Below are 19,863 nucleotides of genomic sequence, written 5' to 3'. Positions count from 1 at the left end.
CCCCTGCCCTGGGCCACCTCTGGCTGCTGTGAGACCCCAGCTCTCAGTGGGACCCCCCAGCTCCCAGCTCAGAGCCCCACCACCAATTACCTGCTCATTGAAGCCACCATCTGGCACGGATATTTCCTCATTTCCAATTTTCTGCCTTGTCCAGCAGCTGTGCCTGCAAACCATGGGCAATTCTTTTGGTGGGCAAGAATAAACAACAGCATTTCCCTCACAAGGAGAGCCATCTCTTCAGCACTCTCATTCTGATTTTTGATGCATCACAGTCCCTCTCACAACTTCTTCAGAGCTGCTCCCAGTCCATCAACCCTTCAGCCTGGTTTTCTCTAACCATAAAAAAAAAAAAAGTGATTTTTTCCAGGGATTTTGTTCAAATGGATTTTCTAAACAGTCAAAATTCCTCCCTGCAGATGTGTGTATCTCCATTAATTTATACTGAGATTCCTACAGCTCAATATTTGCTACTGGTTATGAGCTGGTACAATGGATTTATATCATTTAGGTCCAGTAAGTTCTGCAGAAAATTTGCCTGAAGCCCAGTGTTTGTAGCTCTAATTTTCAGACATAAGAATGGGAGAACCATTGGATTTTCTATCCCAGAGGAGATAAAAACCTGAAGCTCCTGGGGCTTTGTGTTTTAAAGCCCAAAGAGTGAATGAGAACTGCTGCCAGCTCTGCATTGTCACAGTTCTCTCTGAAAGAAAAATGTCCTAAAGCAAATCCTGATTCCAGGTGAGGACAGGATGGGCTGTGCCACAGAACAGAGCAGATCTGGCTCCATCCATGTGTGCTCCCAAATTCATGAGGGTATTTGAAGGATCTGGAATGGTTCGTTGTTATTTCTGCTTTTCACACATTTCTGTCACATTTGTTCCCATGACAAAAAGTTTTTTGAGAAATGATGTGGCAGATGTAGCCTGTCTGAGATTTGATGGCTCTTGAACAGAAACGTAGTCAGGAATCTGCAGACAGGATTGCACTGAGGAGCTGCCTCTGAAAACTGTCCTCAGTCTGTAATGAATTCCCAGCCAGAGTCCTCAGATTGATGTGAATTGATACTCTCTAAATGAGGCTGGTTTGAGATAAATCACAGCCCTGGCAAGGCAAAGCAGGGGGCTGTGAGGTGCAGACGAGGTCCTGGAGAGGAAATCTCACCATCTCACCCTGGAGAGGAAAGGTCAAGCACTCAGTGGCCACTGAGCAGCCTCCAGACTGGGACAGGTCACTCCAGAGCCACTGCCTGAGCTCTGCTGGCCCACAGGTAAATCCTGAGCCCCAGCACAGAAACAGCCTGGTGGGTAACTTGGGCACACCAAGAGGGAGATGCTTTTTGGGATTCCCATATTCACCAGCCAGCCCATCCTGGCTTTCTCACTTTCCCATTTCTCCTCCTTGTCCATTCTTGTTTCTGATACCATCAGATTCTTTGAAGGAACATGTCCATTATCAAACTGAAAAGCACTAAGTAAGAACATTCTTTAGCTCCAAAGTGCAATTTTTTTTCTATCCACTATGCAGATCCTCCAGTCTGTCCTTTCAGTTCCTGGCCCAAAATACTGTGGAGTGTGTGGAGCTGGAGAATGCCAGAGCCCAAACCTCCCACTGTTACCAACAGCTCTTGGAAACATTTTGCATCCATTAGATGGGTGCAAAATCTGGTTAAAGCCACACCACAAAATAAAGAATGACTGGAAAAAAAATAAATTAAAACCCCAAACCAAACCCAAACAGATGAAGGTAAATCCAGAAATATGGGAACAGATTCTTACTCCAGGCTTTATTACCAGGCTGCTGTGCACAGTGCACTCTTTGGAAAGGCAGGAGCCAGCAGCAAGATACTCAGTGAACTCTCCCATTCACCACAGACATGGGGGGGATTTTTTTCCAATTTTACATTTCTATCATTTTTGCAATGTGCATCTGCACAGCAAGGGCCCTCTCTTTCCAGATGGCATCTTGCCTGCTTCACTCTGGCTTCCATCTGGAAGAATTGTTTTGCATCTGCCTCCAGAACTGGAGCCAGCTCTGCTCCAGTTATCAGTCAGTAACATGAAAGAGGGAGGCAGTTCATGCTCTCTCAGCTGAGGATCAGTGCTGTGACCCCCCAGCTTTCAGAAGGATTAACCTCAGAGATAAATTCTCTATCTCCTTTTCCCAACAGAGCTCCTTGGAGCAAACCCCTGGCCTAACTCTGGTGATGCTACTGGAGCAGAGCTGGGTGGAACCAGTGCAAGAAAAATGCATTTACTGGATCTGTTAGTGACATTAAGGATTGCCCTGCTGGTGTTTAATTCCAGACACCTGAAGCTAAATCCTGACAGAGTGAGGGTGGAAGCAATAAAAAAATATTGTAAAGTACCTCTACATCAAAGTATTGCTCTCATCTGAGATTGAAAGGAGAAGTTGAATCAAAACAAGTCCTCCAGTCAGAGGAGAGAGACAGACATCTGGCTCTTATCTTAGGGTGGGGACAACCATCAACAATCCTGCTAAACTAGCTGTCAAACCTGCCTAAAATCAGATTATAGGAATCTCAGCCCAAGATGTGTCTTGCTCACAATTCAAGGAAGGCTGAAGTTGTTAAAACTGATTTTCTAGACATCAGAGCCTTTCTGTGTGACAGTGCTGGGGATGACAGATGTCACCAAGGCATCACCCCAAGTACCCATTTTAGCTGAAGCATTACAAGCTTCCAGCACGAGTGTTCCACTCTCTGCTAACAGTTACAGAGTGGTTTTCCCATGGGATACACCAGAATGGCTGCGTTAACCTTGTCCTTGGAGTGCCATGGGGAAAAGTCTGTCTTTGCAGCCTTTTTTGGCCTTCTCCTTAGAGCCCCCCTCCTCTGACATGGAGGATGGCAGAGGCAGAGGAAATCTTCCTGCTGACACGTGTGGGCCCACTGTCAGCTGAACACGCTGCTTGTGCTCAGCGTAAGGATAAACTTTAACTAATTAAGGCTTGTAAACTATCAGCCACAGATGGTTCCAGTTTTAATGTCTCCTTGCGTGAGTCTGCAGATGGCTGGGAGAACAGGAGCCAAACCCCACCAGCAAAATTCCATTAACAGTCATCAGGGACCTGAAGCAGGTCTTTGGAAAAGGTTGGGGTTTATCATTAATTTCTGGTGTCCCCATGAATTTAAAAGCATGTGTGTCCTGGAACTTTTTGGGTTTGGCATTTCCTTTTCTACGTGTTAATTCTTTCTGAATAATCCCATAGCAAAACTACTGTATTAAGACACAGTTTGGAAGTCCAACAGACATTATTTCTTTGCTTTCCATTTGTTTTTGAAGTTATTTTTGGTATCAGCATCTTACCTGATGACACAATTTATTTTCCCTGTGAGACAGAGTTTACATTTAGCATTTAGGAAAAATATGTGTACTGGATTAACCCTCAGGAACCAATAAATGAGAAACTGGGATAATTTTGGCTAGGCTGGAAATGCAAATGAGCAGCAAAACCACTGATGGCTGCAAAAAAGGCAGGGGAGGAAACCTGCAAATTCACCTTAATAAAATCTATCAAGGAGAATTACAAAATATGCATCTGTCCATAGTGTGATATTTATATCCCCCCAGTCATTAACAGGGGATGGCTCAGTGATATCTGTGCATTGGATTCCTGCCTCTGGTAGATAGAAAGCATGGAACTGAGATATTGATAGGACTTATCTCCTCCAGGCAGCTGGAGTAGAATAAAAAAAAGGTAGGATTTTCAGTTCTGTGCATGTCTGCACAGAAAACAGCCACATTTGAAATGACAGCATGATTGTATTTTAATGGGACATATTCAGGATTAACCAGCACTGGACAGGTGTCAACCCCCAAGTGCTCTGCACTTGTCACAGCCTCTGAGCATTAATAGGAATTGAGTTTGTTCCAGGGCTGTGGGAACCTGCTCCATCCAAGCTGTCAGTCCTGAGGCTTCACCCCGTTAAACCAGGGCAGTTACTCAGCAGCTGAGTTATCCACTCTTTTTTTGAACAGACAGGTGTCTTCTAAGGAAGGCAGGAACCTCCCCTGGAATGGAAAATGAAAAACCCCCCTCCCTCCAAATTATTATGATTTTGAAATTAAAAGGCTCTCAGGCAAAGGTATGGGAATAGGAATAACAGGTCTTTACTAGGAAAACTAAAAAAAAAAACCAACAAAACCAACCACTGCCAGAGTCAGAGCAGGCCCTGCCCCCTGTGTGTCAGGGGGGTGGCACAGCCCCATCCCATGGGGGCTCAGCCCTCCTGCAGTGCCAGCTGTGGCTCTGCTGGAGCAGGGATCTGCACAAGGAGGGAGTTTTCCTCTGCAGCTCAGGGCTGCTGGAGATGGGCCTGGGCTCCCTCTGGGAATCCAGTGGGAAGTGGCTGCTCTCGTGTTCCAAGCCTCAGATTATATCCAGGTAGGAATGCTTAGCTCCTCCCCCTGGGTGGAGCTTATCACAAGAGGATGATGTAGTTTTTGGTTTTTTTTATTTTATCATGATGTATTTTATGCAGTGACACTCAATGGCCCATTAACAGAAGATATCTGCAGAGGTTGTGGAAAAGATAAAGAAAACCACCCAATGAACAGAAGATAACTGCCCCACCTTTAACACATGGAAATAGAATACACACCTCTATTTCCAACCTAAGACATCCATGCCTGTGGACAAGGGGGAATTCATGGACACGCCAGACTCTGTCCCCACACTCACACCACCCAGCCTGTCCTGCTCTCAGCTCAGACAGAACAGTCTGTGCTGCTCTTTTCCTCCTGCACCCTATGCTGGCACAGAGTTCAGAGCCTTGACCTAAACCAAAGGCAAAATGTGTGCCCAAAACCTCAGCCCTGTATTTTTTGGCTTCCTTTGGTGCATCCAGGCAGGAGGCAGGGAAGAAATCACAATCCCACAGCGCTGTTTCTGTGGCACAGAGGGGCAGGGCTGTGCTCAAGTCATTTGTACAGTAAATACAGTGTATAAATACAGGGTGCAGGAACATTTGCAAGAGTCCTCATGAAGAAGAGAGCACCTGGAGAGCAGCTGGTATGGTTGGCTGGATGCTGTGAGGAGACCAGTGAAAGATTTGTATAAAAAGATTCCCTCAGAATCGAGGTTTTAATGTCACTCACTCGACTTCCCTCCAATGATTCCATGCCCTGAAAACATGGGGCCCTTCAACTTCAGGGAATCTTATATCACACCCTATGTTTTTTTAATTCAGAATGAATAAAATATAACATCTCTATTAATAGCTGAACAACTCCAGCTTGTCTCCTTCCAAAACCTTTAGAGCATCAGTAATAGAGTAATAGCAGTGGCTGGTGATCAGCCTGCTCCACCCACACCCTTAAATAATGGAGCAATGATTTTGGTGCAGGGTTTTAAAGCTGGATTTGCCAGTAGAGATAATTCCTCATCACGTGCCATGGCTGGGAGAGTGCAGCTTTGCATTTTCCTCTGCAGCCCCAGTCCTGGAGCCCAGCAGTCAGGAAGATGCTGCATTCACTCTTTTCTAGATTGAGGGAAATGTTTGTGACAGTGGTCACTGCAGCAGCTCAGCAATCAGATCTAAGTGGACATGAAGGAATGCTTGAAGCATGTCACAGCTTATTTTTAACTCGCTGCCCTGCCCTAGTTAGTCATTATTTTTGATGCAAAGTACTTTGAATTCCATGGAAATAAATGAAGGAAGCAAAGCCCCAGTTCAGCACCAAGACCAGCAGGGTCAGCCTCTGCACAGGGGGATGCTCCAAGCACAGGGAGCCTCCCAGAGCCAGGGAAAGGCTGCCCCAGGGAAAGGCTGCCCCAGTCAACAGAGCACATTCACTGGAGGCAAGAACTGGGGCTGGACACAAAGGACTTGCTTAGTATTCTTGGAGAGATAGCAAAGAAGCTGAAGAGTTTTCAGGCAGTGGTAAAAGATGGATTTCTGTAGATCCAGGAATCAGCACCATGCTGGTTGTACTGAAAGGAAATACCCACACTAGAATGGATCTGGGGCCAAAATGGCAGGGAAATAAAAGTGTGGGAATGAGAAGGCACAGAACCAAGGGATTAATATGGATTATCTGAATCATGGGGGAATTCTGGGGGTGTTACCACCAAGCACAATCTTACTTAAGCAGAGATGACGAAAACCAGGGCTGTTAAAGAGATGGCAATCCCCAGGTTAGACTCCAGAAGGGAGTTTTCCTCTCTCAGTACACTCCTTATCACAGTGGTATTTGCTCAATTTCCCTGCAGCCAGGATTTCCCATTGCTTTATCTCTGAGTTGAACACAGGGATGTTTGCAAACAGCTGCTTCACTGTCCCAGAGCTCAAATTCTCATTGCAGGGAGGCTTCAGGGCAGCTCTGCTCTTCTTCTGGAATTTCTCCATCCACATTGCAACTTCACCACTGTGATCAGACGTGTCTTACCTTAATGCACTGAGCAGCACCTAATGTCAGGAACTGGTGAGCTGAAGGGACCTGAATTTTCCATTACAAAAATAAAATTCATTAAAAACAACCAAAAAATTTCAAATTATAAATTAGACAGTCTTTTATTTAACTTTACTAAAGTTGTTGATCTTTCTTATCTTTGTTTTATTGGAATGATTTTTTTCAACTGCAAATTTTTCATTTCACAGTGTCCGAGAGACCCACAGATCCTGTGATGTGTTGAATCCCTCATGAATGAAATCCCATTCAGGTTAGGTGGTTCCAAAATAGCCAAAATCATTAGTTTGTAAATAGGACCTTGCACTATCCACCACATATTTCTGTACCTATGTCTTCCTCCTCTTCCTCTTCTTTATTATTCTTATTAAATCTATATTTAACATATAGATTTAAAATATTCTAAAACTATTGAAACATTCTCAGAGATCCAACTCCCTCTGATGAGTGAACAGTGATTCTGGAGGTGTTTTTAACACAGGGGAATCTGGCCATATGTGGGGTTTTTTTAATTGACCCCTGCACTGTTCTCACTTCGATTATTTAGGCAGAAAATCCTCTCTGGATTTTCCTTTCCATTATTTAAATTTTCACTGCACAGATCACACTTCCTGCGCTTTCACCAGTTCGTTGAACCCATACATATTCATACACACACTGATAAATGAGTCGGGTTCACTCATCCCATTAATCTCCTCGACCTCTCAGGTCTTTAATTAAAGGATTTCCTTCCAGCCTGCACAATGTACAACGCAAATAAAAACCTTTACTCCCGAGTTTAGCGAGCCATTCCTTTCTCATTAAAATGGCAAAGCTCTTGGCTCGGGCAGGCAGGGGAAGCTTAAGGAGCTGGAAAAGAGCTTCTACAGGGGAAGGAGCATTAGCAGAACATCAGAACTGCTCAGTCATTAAATGCTTGTTAACTGCTCACAAGCGAAAGGTCCTGTGGGGTCAGGAACGCTGCTGCATCCCCATCACCAACCCACTGAAATTCAAGCTGTCCTTGGGAAAATATCGATTGAACATTTCCAGTATCAGCTGAGAGCGTGCACACACAGCCCGGGAGGGATGTTTGTGCACCAGGCTCTGCTCGGGCTCCCTGCACCAACCAGAGTGGATGAAATCCCCTTTTCTCCATGCTGGGAACTATCTGGAGACCAATCCCACCATCAGGGTTCTGGAGACACAAAATCCTTGAGTCCAGCCCAGCTGGGAGCAGGACCAGGACTGTGCCCTCCTCATCCTCAGCAGCTCCTGACCTTCCCTGCAGTGATGCACCCTCCCTGCCCAGCAACTCAAGGAAGAACAGAAATACACAGGAAGATGATTAAAACCCTAAAATCCAGCCCGCACCCTCCTGATCAGGAGGTGTAACCACCCCAGGAATTAACTGCTCCCCATCAGGCTGAGGGTTTATTTTGTTATTTATTTTGTGTCACTACAACCACGAAAGGCAGCCAAGGATGTAAAGAAAGAGGGAAAAAAGCCTCTGACTGTCATGTTTCACTGTCCAGCTTGACTAGGATGGCTCCAGCAGAATATTTTACTGCCCCCACATTCCCAGAAAATCAGTGCATGGAGCATCACCTTGGAGTTATCACCTTGGGAAATCTTCATGCTCTCCAGTATAAACTCAATATGATCTTCAATATTTATAGGAAGAGAATGGCCCATGAGGTTACTGGTGTGTGAAAATCTGCTACCTAATGCAAGTCTACTTTAAACTCAGTGCGGATGGAAATCGAGGTAGAGATTGAATTTTTATATAAATATATATAGACACACACATACATATATATATATATATATATCCTGCTAGCTTCCTTAAGTTCAATCTTTTTCATATATTTGAAAAGTTTGAAACTGAGCTGACTCCAAAAAGGTTTAGGGAAAAAAACAGCTAATATGCCTCTTTTCAAATGAAACAAATATTTGAATTTGTTCTCCATTTTTAGAAAACATATATTTGATACTGAAAATACAGCAATCTTTGTAAATGAATAATGCATACTAAAGTTAGAAAAGAGAGAACAAAATGAAAGGAAAAAATAATGCCAAACCAAAAATGTCAGTTTGCCAGCTCCCAGAATGTTTATTCAAATTATCCACATGGGTAATTTAATTCTCCACTAATCACCCACAAAAGAGAGAGTTACTGATGACAAGCTCTGAGTTTAATCCAATACACTGTAATCCACTCCTCCCTGGGTTTCTTGATTTATACCCCACCACAACAAAGACCAGCATAGGTCTGCAGCATAAATCAACCAAGATGAAGCCACTGTTAAAAATCTCCCTGCGATCTCACACCACAGAAACAAAACCCTAAAAATGAATTATCTTGGCCTTGCTGCATTGAGGGTTTTCGTGGTTTGATATCTTGGTGAAGACACAGACTTAAAAGCTGAAAAGACCATAATTTCCACAGATTATGTTTTCCATTTTGCATTCAAGTTCATTTGCTCCATTCCCAACCTCTTTCCCAGAAAAAGAAGCAATTCCAAGCTGCCCGATTCCAGTCCTCTCCCTCAGGGCTCTCAATACAATCACCACAGCCCAGGAAGCCAAAGCACCAGGACACAAACTTTGCTTCAAGCCCAAGATCTCTCCAAGACAAATCTTCTTTTGAGTCCTCCAAACCCCAAATTCCCCCAGTCCCCAGAGCCACCAGTGGGGCTGAAGCACCTCAGCAGCTTTTGGGCAGAAACCCAAATGTGCTCCTCATGCCCTTGCTGCCCACATTGCCTTTCCACAGCTCCCACTCCCACAGTGCTGGCAGGTTCCTGCAGTGCCTTTGCCTCTGAATTTCAAGGATAATTCAAAATATCAGTGTTTCAAGGATAATTCAAAATATCAGTGTTTTGGGCTGCTCTTTCTCCAGATGAGCCCCAGCTGAAGCAAGCACCTGAAATGGAAGAGGTGGCAGATTCGAGCACATTGTACTGAGGGATTGTTTCTCTTCTTCATCCAGTAAAACAGGGGAAGATGATTGATACCCCCAAATGACAAAACAAACTCTGTGTCATTAATCTGTCACTAATTTTGAAATCTGCTAAACTATCTGATGAAATGCCAGTATAAAAATCAGTCTTAGATACAATAAATTAATGCAATCTCAAAACATCTGGACACAAACATTTCTAGTGATTTATGACTCCCACAATGTACCAATTCAGCACATTGCTGGATTATATTTTAAACAGTTCTGACAAAAGGTGATTAAAAGTCTGCTTTCACATAAATTCTCTAGTGAAAATGTGTGCTTTCTATGGAAATGCTCATTTAGTAAAACCAGAAAAAAACAAGAAATTTTTCAGTTGGGAAGAACAAAAACAAAATCACAAAACAAAAGAAAATATGCCAAACAACACAAAAAAAAATCACAAACAAAACAGAATTGTAGTGAGCAACTCATAAATGTTCACTTCTCAGCCATGAAAATCAGATCTGTGCATGGCTTCTGGGAGGGGGATGAGCTTTTCCTGAAGATCAAGTGCTTTATTCATAATTACTGATAAACTGACTGATTAATTAAGTACTAGAGAGACATATGAATTTATCTAGTGCCTGATCCAACTCTCATTTATGACTCCCATTAGTAACATTAATGTGAATTGCAATAGGTATCTCATCCATTTCACTCTCCACCCATTATGCTTCAGGGAGAGCTGATTGAATGCTGCAAAGAGAGTGAGTGCATCTTGGCAAATATTAATTTGCACTTTGAAATGAATTTACTCTGACTGCTCTAGTTTGCCAGCTGGAATACTCATCAGTACAGGGAATTTTAAGCAGAGATTGGACATCATTCAACAAAAGTAAAATTAGGATGGTATGATATTCCCCAGGAAAGCTTTTCTGCATATTTATAAATCCATTTAAATGAGAAAAATACACTCTGTGAGTATAATGTGCAGTAAGAAGAGCAGTGTTTTACCACCTGATATCATACGTCAGTTAAGGATCATTACAGGGTGTCACAAACCCAACCTGCTTCCAGAAATCATTCCATTAATGTAGGCAAAGACCAAAAAAACCCAGAGATCTGAGATAAACTCCTCACTCGTAGTTTGCAGCCAGGAAAAAAAGACAAAATTCACTGCGAGACCTTTTCATTTCAAAGCCCCCTTAGGCAACTTGAAAGCCCCAGAGGAACCCCCAGCACTGAGCATGATGTGGAAAAGGAGCTGCACAGCAGCTGCCAGTGGAGAAATAATGATGTGTTCCATTCTCTGGGTGGATTCCCCAGCCCTGCTTTGCCGCTGTGACAGCCCCAAAGCTGCCCTGCCACAGCAAAATTCCCACATCCTCTGTGTCTCACTGAAAAACCAGAAATAAACTTCTAAGGGGAAATTCCTTCTGTGTTCAAATGTTGAAGAACAGGGGGGAAAACACGTCAGCCTGCACAGCTCTGTTTGATCTCAGTGTCCCTGGTGCATCCCATAATCAAACACAAGGCTTAGTCCACTCCCCACCTTTGTTTCATTCTTCTGAGCCCATGCAAATAGTTTCACCTTTCATTATTCAAGAATGAAGCAGATCCTCAGTTGACTGGAAGCAGCCTTAATCCTATTTCAATATTTCTCTAAGCCAGGAGCAAAAATGAAGCATAATTTGGGACACTGTTCATAACCCAGGCAAAGTGTGTGTGTGCACACCAGGGGATCCTTAAGGATAAAACAAAATATTTCAGGGATGATAAAAGGATGGGTTTTCATCTTCATTTTTGGAAACCTGAGAGGGACCTCTAATAAGTCTGGCACGTCTCTGCTGCTCTGCCTGCAGGCACTCACAGCCTGGCTCTGCCTTGATCTTTTTGCTCTCTGGTGCAACTATTTTTTTTTTTTTCTTTTCAACCAGAAGTATGTGAACCAAGTGCTAAAGCCTGCTGAGATCTCTTGTGTCTCCTCTAAGTACTCTTCCCAGGAACAGCAGCTTTGCTGCAGGGATGTCAGCTGAGGTGAGACAGGCACAGGACTTCACAGGATCAGAGCTGTGACATGGATGGATTGAAAAGGGGCATCAGTTGATTTTCTTCTTCCTGTTCTACAGTACCCAGTGCCTCTTCTCTTAAAATACAGCGAAATGAGCACTTTAAAATAATATTTCAGCAACGTTTCCAGCTCAAACCTCGTCTGGGTGGCAGAAAATGGTTTGAGTTGGAAGGGATCTTAAAGATCATCTTGTTCCAGCCCTTCACCATGGGCAGGGACACTTTCCACTATCCCAGATTGCTCCAAGCCCCGTCCAGCCTGGCCTTGGACACTTCCAGGGATGGAGAATCCACAGCTGCTCTGGGCACCTGTGCCAGGGCCTCACCACCTTCACAGAAACCAGTCTGGCACAACCCAGTGACCAGTAATTAACTGGTGAGTGACCAGTAATTAACTGGTGAGCTGGCAAACCCAGGGAATGGTAGAGCTGCAAAACAGAAAGCAAAAGTGCTCAGACGACAAACAGCTCAACTTATTGACCCCCAAATCACGAGCAGAACATGAAAAAAAGAGAGAATATAAAGCCCAGTTCTTGGTATTTAAAGACTCAGAACACTGCACATTTAAATGCTTTTTATACAGGGAAGCTGGCAAATAGCTGAATGTTTCTTTCAAAGTCTTCTATTTTCTGCTTCTCAAATTTTGGACACCTCCAGACTCAGGAGAGCAGAGATGGAATTTACATGAAAATTAAAGAGCATTTTACATGTTCAATCTGTGTCACTTGTTAAACATTACCTTCATGAGGGTGGAGGGTGTTGGACTGACAGCTCTGGAGATTGGCATCTCTATTTATAGCTGAGGAGCAGGGAAAACAGAGGCAGGAGGAGGGCAGGCACGTGCCCAGATGCCCTCTGCTTTCCCCCCTTCCCTGCCTCATCCCCGCCTTGCCTGGGAGCAGCGGATTTGGGATGTCCTGCTCTCCCTGCAGAGATGCCCATGGTCCCACCCTGTCCCTTGTGTGTTTGGGAGCTCACAGCCCAAGGGGGATCATGGAGCACCTCTGCCATGAGGAAAACTTGGGAGGATTGCGGTTGTTCAGCCTTGGAGCAGCTTTGGGGTGGCCTAAATGTGGCCTTGCAGTGCCTGAAGGAGCCTCAAGAAAGATGGAGAGAGACTTTACAAGGGCCTGGAGGGACGGGAGAAGGAGGAATGGCTTCACACTGACACAGAGCAGGCTTAGATTGGATATTAGGAGGGAAGATAATTAATGATATACAGCAATTAGTGTGGGGCAGGGGTGGTGTTCAGCACAGAGCAACACATCTGTCATAAGTTCACCTGAAGGCAGGGATCAAGGGGAAATGGTAAAGCTTGAAAAAAACCTCTCAAGCCTGACCCAGCACAGCCTGCTTCCATCTCCCCAGTCACATTTTTGGGAAGGAAGCCTTGGAAAGTTTTTGGGAAGGAAACCTTGCCTGCTTTCAAGACTGTGAGCAGTTGATTCGATTGTCAGCTGTGTTTGAATATCTTAACATCTCATTTCAGAGAGGCTCTTGCTTTATTTTTAAACTCTTTTTAAATTCCAAGAACAGACAATAACACTTCAATTATAAAACAAAGCCATCCTTCTTTCTTATTTACAAATTGAATCATAGAGTGGTTTGGGTTGGAAGGGATCTTAAAGATCATCTTGTTCCACCCCCTGTCATGGGCAGGGATAATTTCCACTATCCCAGTTTGGTCCAAGCCCTGTCCAACCTGGTCTTGGACACTTCCAGAGATGGGGAATTCACATCTTCTCTGGGAAATCTGTGCCAGTGTCTTATAGTGACAAATTTCTTCCTAATATAGAATTAAAGAGTCACTTCACTAGCAGAGATAAATGGTTTACTAAAGCAATTGAAGCAAGGTAATAAGCTGAAAAGGCCTGGGGCAGTGACTGACATAAATTAGTTGAAGACCAGACAGGGGTCATTAGATCAGAGATTATTCATGCAAGAGATCTGAAGGATCTTGAAAAAGAGTTAATGACAATGTCAGTAAAAATGCTGAAACTGGAAACTGTACACAAGAGCTGGGACTTTCCTTTGAAGGGAAGGACTTTGATTACAGGAATTTTTAGAATAGAGTTTGAACTAGTTTACAAAAATGATGATTGAAAATATAGATAGAGATAAAATAATAAAACTACCAGAAAAACAAAAGAGTTACAAGTGAAACACAATAGCTATGTGTTGGGGAATGCTGCTTATTCCGTCCAGGGAAGTTACCTGGCTAATGAATGAAAGGAAAAAATTGGTGATAAGAGAATCTGGGGTCTCCTTGAAGAACATCCATCAAAAAATGTTATTAATAAAACAGAGTATTTTGAGATGGAAGGTGACAACACCATCCTGGTACAAAACTGGTGAAGAACTCAGTGAAGTTCTTCAGCACAGAAGTGAAAAGAATTTATCTCAGCAGACCTGGAATCAGACTCGAAGGAAGGCAGAAAGCCAAGACTGGTAATTCACATCTCCCACAAAATGGTGATGTTAGCTGAAGCACCTTGGAAACCTGCAGGGTAGATTTGAAGTTGGAAAGGAGAAGTGAGAGACCAGTGGTTTTGCAGACCTCCAGATGTCAGCAGGGATCAGCCACAGCCCTGTGAGATCCCTGCGTGCCTTTATCCAAAGAACTGCTCACACCTTCCAGCCCCAGCTGGCCCAGCCTTTAGTCACAAGCAGGGCCATTGAACCCACATTTAAAAATGCATTTTCCACAGGGCTTTGTCCTGTTCCAACACTGTGGTTGTGTTCGCAGGGGTCCCAGGATGAGGGAAGAGATGAGAATCTTGACTTCATGTTTCAGAAGGCTGATTTATTATTTTATGATATATATTATATTTTAAAAAATTATATATTAAACCTTAATAAAAGAATAGAAGAAAGGATTTCATCAGAAGGCTAGCAAGGAATAGAAAGGAATGATAATAAAATCTTGTGACTGCTCACAGCCTCGACACAGGTGGCTGTCATCGGTCATCAAGTAAAAACAATTTCCCATGCTGGGTAAACAATTCTCCAGATCACATTCCAAAGCAGCAAAACATGGAGAAGCTGAAGCTTCTCACCTTCTCAGGAGAAAAGATCTTGGCAAAGGGATTTTTCAGAAAATATCACGGTGACACAACACCTGTGGGAAAGCTCTGCTGGCTTCTTTGGGATTTACTTTTGGGCCTTTTTAGAGCATCCTGTTTCAGAGAGGAAGAAAAGGCAAACTCTGCCATGTGGAAATCTTTCCATCTGGCCATTCCAACAGCACCTGCACAAGGCTGGGGAGGGACAGGAGGAGAAGAGGGAAGGGGAAATCTCCCAACAAACCCAATGCCAGCCACATCCCCACAGTAGGAGGGAGGGGAGCTTCTCCCCAGCCTTGCAGCTCAGGTGGCTTCCCAAGCAGGCAGGATAAATAAAAGGTGATCTGTCAGACTGAGCCTTTCCTCCCCGGGTTTGGAAGGAGGCTTTTAGCGCCGTGCTGGAGGCAGCAGTGCCTGTAACACTCGGTGAGTAAGAAGTGCAACGTTAGCGTGAAAAGCGGAGCCAAGGAGGGGAGCAGGAAAGAGAAGGAGAATGAGTCAGAAAAGTGATTGCGGGGGCGAATCAATATTTATAGCAAAAATCCCCAGGCTCCAGCTGACTCTATCTAGTGGCACAAAACAGAATTTTTTCGTTATTTTTTTCAGCACTAATCAGGGAATCTGTTTGACAACAATAAGGACCTGTTGATTGAAACCTTGTGCTCTGCACGGCTACACTCAAGCTATGAAGATTATTTCCCGAAACCTTTTTGTTTCAAAATAGAAATGTTTTTTTCTGATGGCTTACTAAAGGTCAAATCCCTTCACTTTTTACATCCTATCATCACTGCTTGTAGTGGATTTACCTCTTTGCTATCCTGCAATTAAGGTAAAAGAAATCATGAAATTAGGCAGATGAAAGTGTCATTTGTCTTCCAGATTCCAAAAGTTCTTTGAATTTCAGAGTTGAAACAATTTCAGTTTGGTGAATCTGTTGCTAAGCAATTGAAGCCATCAAAGTTTAAATCTTGAATTATTATCCTTTATTGGAATAGGATTATTATCCTGGAAATAGGATAGAAATTATTATCCTGGAAATAGGATGCAAGTGAATGGATCAAAATGTGAGCTGAAATGTTCCAGTTCCAGCTCCCAAGGGCTTCTCACAAGCATCACCACCATCCATGTTGCACATTTTGCAAAGAGCCAAATTTCCTTTGTGTTGAGCTATCCTTTTCCAAAAACCATTTTCCAAAGAGTCTTTTGAGGGCATTGAAGCAACTTGGATTTATGAAATACACAAATGTACCATCGAGCATGTTAAATGCTGCTAGCAGCACTCAGCTTACAGGCTGCAGAAACCAGGACAGATTCTCACATCCAACCATTATCTTGTCCCACAAATGAATGGGGTTTTTTTGCTTGCATCCACTAATGATACACTATGCTCTGGTTGTGTTCAGAGCCATGCTTTGTTTCCTAAATACTTTTAATTCTGTTTATTACCCACAGACATTTAATCACCCCTGGCTTAACTTTCAAAGCACATTATCATCACTCGTTCATGTAATTGCTTGGTTCAGACTGGGTTTTCTGCAGGAAATTGTCCTCAGGCAGTCTGATAAGCCTGGACAGCCACTGATGGAAGCCAGTTTGGGAATTATTGATTGCTGGTATTTTCATACTGTGCATATTTTTATTTCAGGTTGGTAGGGATGTGGGGTTCTGTGCTCTCTCGTGTGCTCTGGAAAGATTTATACCAATAAGAATTTTATTGGAAGAAACAAAGCATCTTAACACACTGCACATTGTGTTTCTGGGTTGAACCAGCTGCTTAGTGGCTTTTAAAATACAGCTCTTGGTTGTAGAAAAATAAAATCTGAGTGGATTTTGGTTTCCTTTTAGTGTTTTCAACAATTTCAAGCAGATATGCAGGAACCTTTGATGTCACATATTAAAAATGCACAGCATCAAAGAATATTAATCTGCACAGTAATGGCAGTTCCTAAGGAAATAATCTGATGGAAATGAAACCTCTACTAGATACATTTTCCATCTGTTCACCAACAGGCAGGGACACAGAACTCCTCTTCCTTATAGGAATTTTCTCTTTCAGAGTTAAGAGAAATATTCAATCATTTTGGCATCATCTTCCTCCTCCTCTCTGTCTATTCAAAAATAGCAATGCATGAAGACCCCAAACTTTCTGGAACTGCAAAAGATGAGATTAAACAGAGGTTCAGAATTAGTCTCTTCTCACCCACAGACCAAGGGGTTTTATGTTTATTGATTATGTGAAAAACATAAAGAATTGAGCAATAACTGAGCTGACAAAACACCCTGTGAACAAAAGCTGTAGGTCATGGACTGTTAAATCAATGGACATTTGAAAATTGAACTGTGGGAAGTTCTGGAGGCAAAACCAACCAACCAAACACACTGAAGGCTGCGTCTTTTCAACGAGAGACATTTCTGCCCTATCCAGGACTTTTTAAAGTGTGCTGGGGCAGCAGCATTTCCTTCCAGCACAATCAGCAGGTGAAGGCCCAGATCAGCATCTTTAGGAGGGTTTTTCAGGACACTGTTGTTCCTCTTTCCCTGTGGTGTTTGTGAGGACGAGGTGAGAGATGAGAATTTGACTCCATGTTCTCAGAAGGCTGATTTATTATTTTATGATATGATATTATATTAAAGAATGCTATACTAAAACTATACTAAATAAAGAGAAAGGATTCATCAGAAAGTTTAACAAGAATGAATAATAGAAACTTGTGACTGACTCAGAGAGTCCAACACAGCTGGCTGTGATTGGTCATTAATTAAAAACAATTCACATGGAACCAATCAAGCATTCACCTGTTGGTAAACAATGTCCAGACCACATTCCAAAGCAGCAAACACAGGAGCAGCAATCAGATAATCACTGTTTTCATTCCTCTCTGAGGCTTCTCAGCTTCCCAGGAGAAAATCCTGGGCAAAGAGGATCTTTCAGAAAATATCATGGTGACATTTCCCTCCTGTGGAAGCTTCTCCCCGGCTCCCTGACAGGTTTGAGCCCTTCCACCCTGACCCACAGACACTCCAGAGTGGCTCATGGCTGTTAAACTCTCCTCGTCCTTCTTGAATGGACCAGACCCAGCTCAGCTGTAAATTCTGTGAGGAGTGGATGAGGGATCTGGGGTTGTTTAATGTGGAAAAGAGGAAACCTGGGGGGCCCTTGTGGCTCTGCACAGCTCCTGACAGGAGGGGACAGCCAGGATGAGAGGGAACGGCCTCAGGCTGGGCCAGGGCAGGCTCAGGGTGGGCACCAGCAGGAATTTCCCCATGGAAAGGGGGCTCAGGCACTGGAACTGCCCAGGGAGGTTTGGAGAGCCCATCCCTGGAGTGTCCAAGGAAGGGCTGGAGGTGGCACTCAGTGCTCTGGTGTCACTGGCAAAGCTCTTGGACTCAGTGATCTTCAAGGATTTTCCATCCTAAATGATTCTGCAATTCTGAGAACTTATGGTGAGAGTCACCCAAAAGCAGATTCAGTGAAATGTATTTTTAAAGAAATTGACAGTTCAGTGTGGAAGTATTGCTGGGCTGGTTCCAGCTGATCAGATGGATGGATGGATGGACAGCCAGGCTGCCTGTCAGAACAACGAGGCTCCATCTCATCCCCATCCCTGCGTAGGTACAGCCTGCCTACCTACTCACAGCAAGAACATTTCTCAACAGGACCCTTATTTTTAAAAATAATTAATTAAAAAATTGAGGTTTTTCTGTGGAGGCTTTCTCATACATCCCTATAATAATAGTATACATAATACATGTGTTCTGTTGCTTCATTTTCTTCTACTTTTGATAAGGTAGGTTTACTAAAATCTGAAATTTAAATATTTATACTGTAGGCTTTTTGATTAGCATATTTTGAAGCTAATCATAATAGGGCTCAGCTCATTTAGTGGATGTCAGTAAAATGAATAATGAATTCAGTGACAGGGGTGAAGAGGAAAGGATGAAAAAGAAGTAATTTATACTTGTGAGAAGGATAATGTCTGTTACATGGGGACAGACCCACAGAAAGTTAAGTAGGAGACAGCTCCTACTCCCTTTCCAATTTGAGGAACAATTTTTCAGAGAATGCACTTTTGGAGCACGAAATATTTTAATCTAAAGTTTAAAACTTCCACTAAACTGGCTTTCAAAGTCTCCCTTAAGTTTAATGGGAAAAGATTCGGATTCTTTTAACAAAGCTGATCACAGGCAGAATTTAAATCCTGGTTTGAAAGTACCAGGGGATGCAGCTCTAAGAATCTCAAATACCAACCTTGTGCAAGTCCAAAAGAGCAGATGAATACAATTGTTCTGTTATCATCTATACATATATATATTATAAATCTATGTAATCCTGAACTTTCAGAGGTCTTGTTTGTTTATTCTGTGGAGGCACAAAGGTCAGAGGATGATTAGGAAGCCAAAACTGATGCATGTGCACGACTGAAAGCACTGAGCTCTGACAGAAATGTCTGGCATCATGCAATTTGTCACAAAATGATGAGAACAAGCAAAACAGAAGTCAACTAAACAGCAGAGAAGGATTTATTTTGTTTCATCTCAGACGACTGTGACACATAACATTTCATCTCAGCCAGTCAGCCCTGACAAAGAGCATCTCCAGAGCATCATCCACCCAGGCTCTTGGAGAGGTCACTGTTCCATGAGGGAACTGGTGCTTGGTATTGCCTTTTGTTTCCTATCAACCATTTCCTTTTTTTTTTTTTTCTTTTTTTTTCCCCCTAAATTTGCCAAATCCCCTGTGGGAACATGAAAGGTGAAACTATGGAATGATAATTGCCCAACCCATCAGATCAAGACCATGTTGTACAAGATCTGCCAAAGCAAGTCAAAGAAAAAACTTTTCACTTACATCAACTGAAAGCACTCACAGGTCTGAGAGGCAAATTCATTGGTTTGGCTAAAAAAAGCCAGAGACAGAAATTTCAAAACAAAAAAATTGGTCCTGACATTTCTCTAGTGAAAAGTCTAGGGGCTTTTTAATGTGAAAAACATTGCATTGCGAAATTAACTTAAATACATTTTAACTTAAATACGTTTTAAAATGAATGCACTGTAAAAGGGTCAAATGGGAGGCAGTTTTTCAATCCCAACCTAATTCCCCTGGGTTTGATTCCATCCAAATCGTATTTATAACGCAATTAATGAATGAACTTAGCCAAGCTGATGAGCTGGCACCATGACAAGCTCCATTCAGAAAGTCACTTCATTCCTTTGAGTCAGTTCAGCATCAGGAGCAAACTGCAGCCCTGGTCCTGCCAATGAACAAGGACAGATTCTTGAACTGTGGTGTGATGACTTGGCCTTTTCAGGCTCTGATTTATCCCAAAACAATCATGGCAGTGAGACCCATGGCTGGCTGTCGCTACATCCATTGCCTGGC

Source organism: Molothrus ater, chromosome 15 (assembly GCF_012460135.2).
Source record: "Molothrus ater isolate BHLD 08-10-18 breed brown headed cowbird chromosome 15, BPBGC_Mater_1.1, whole genome shotgun sequence".
Taxonomy (NCBI): Eukaryota; Metazoa; Chordata; class Aves; order Passeriformes; family Icteridae; genus Molothrus; species Molothrus ater.
The sequence above is the reverse complement of the archived record's forward strand: the minus strand, read 5'-3'. Positions refer to the sequence as shown.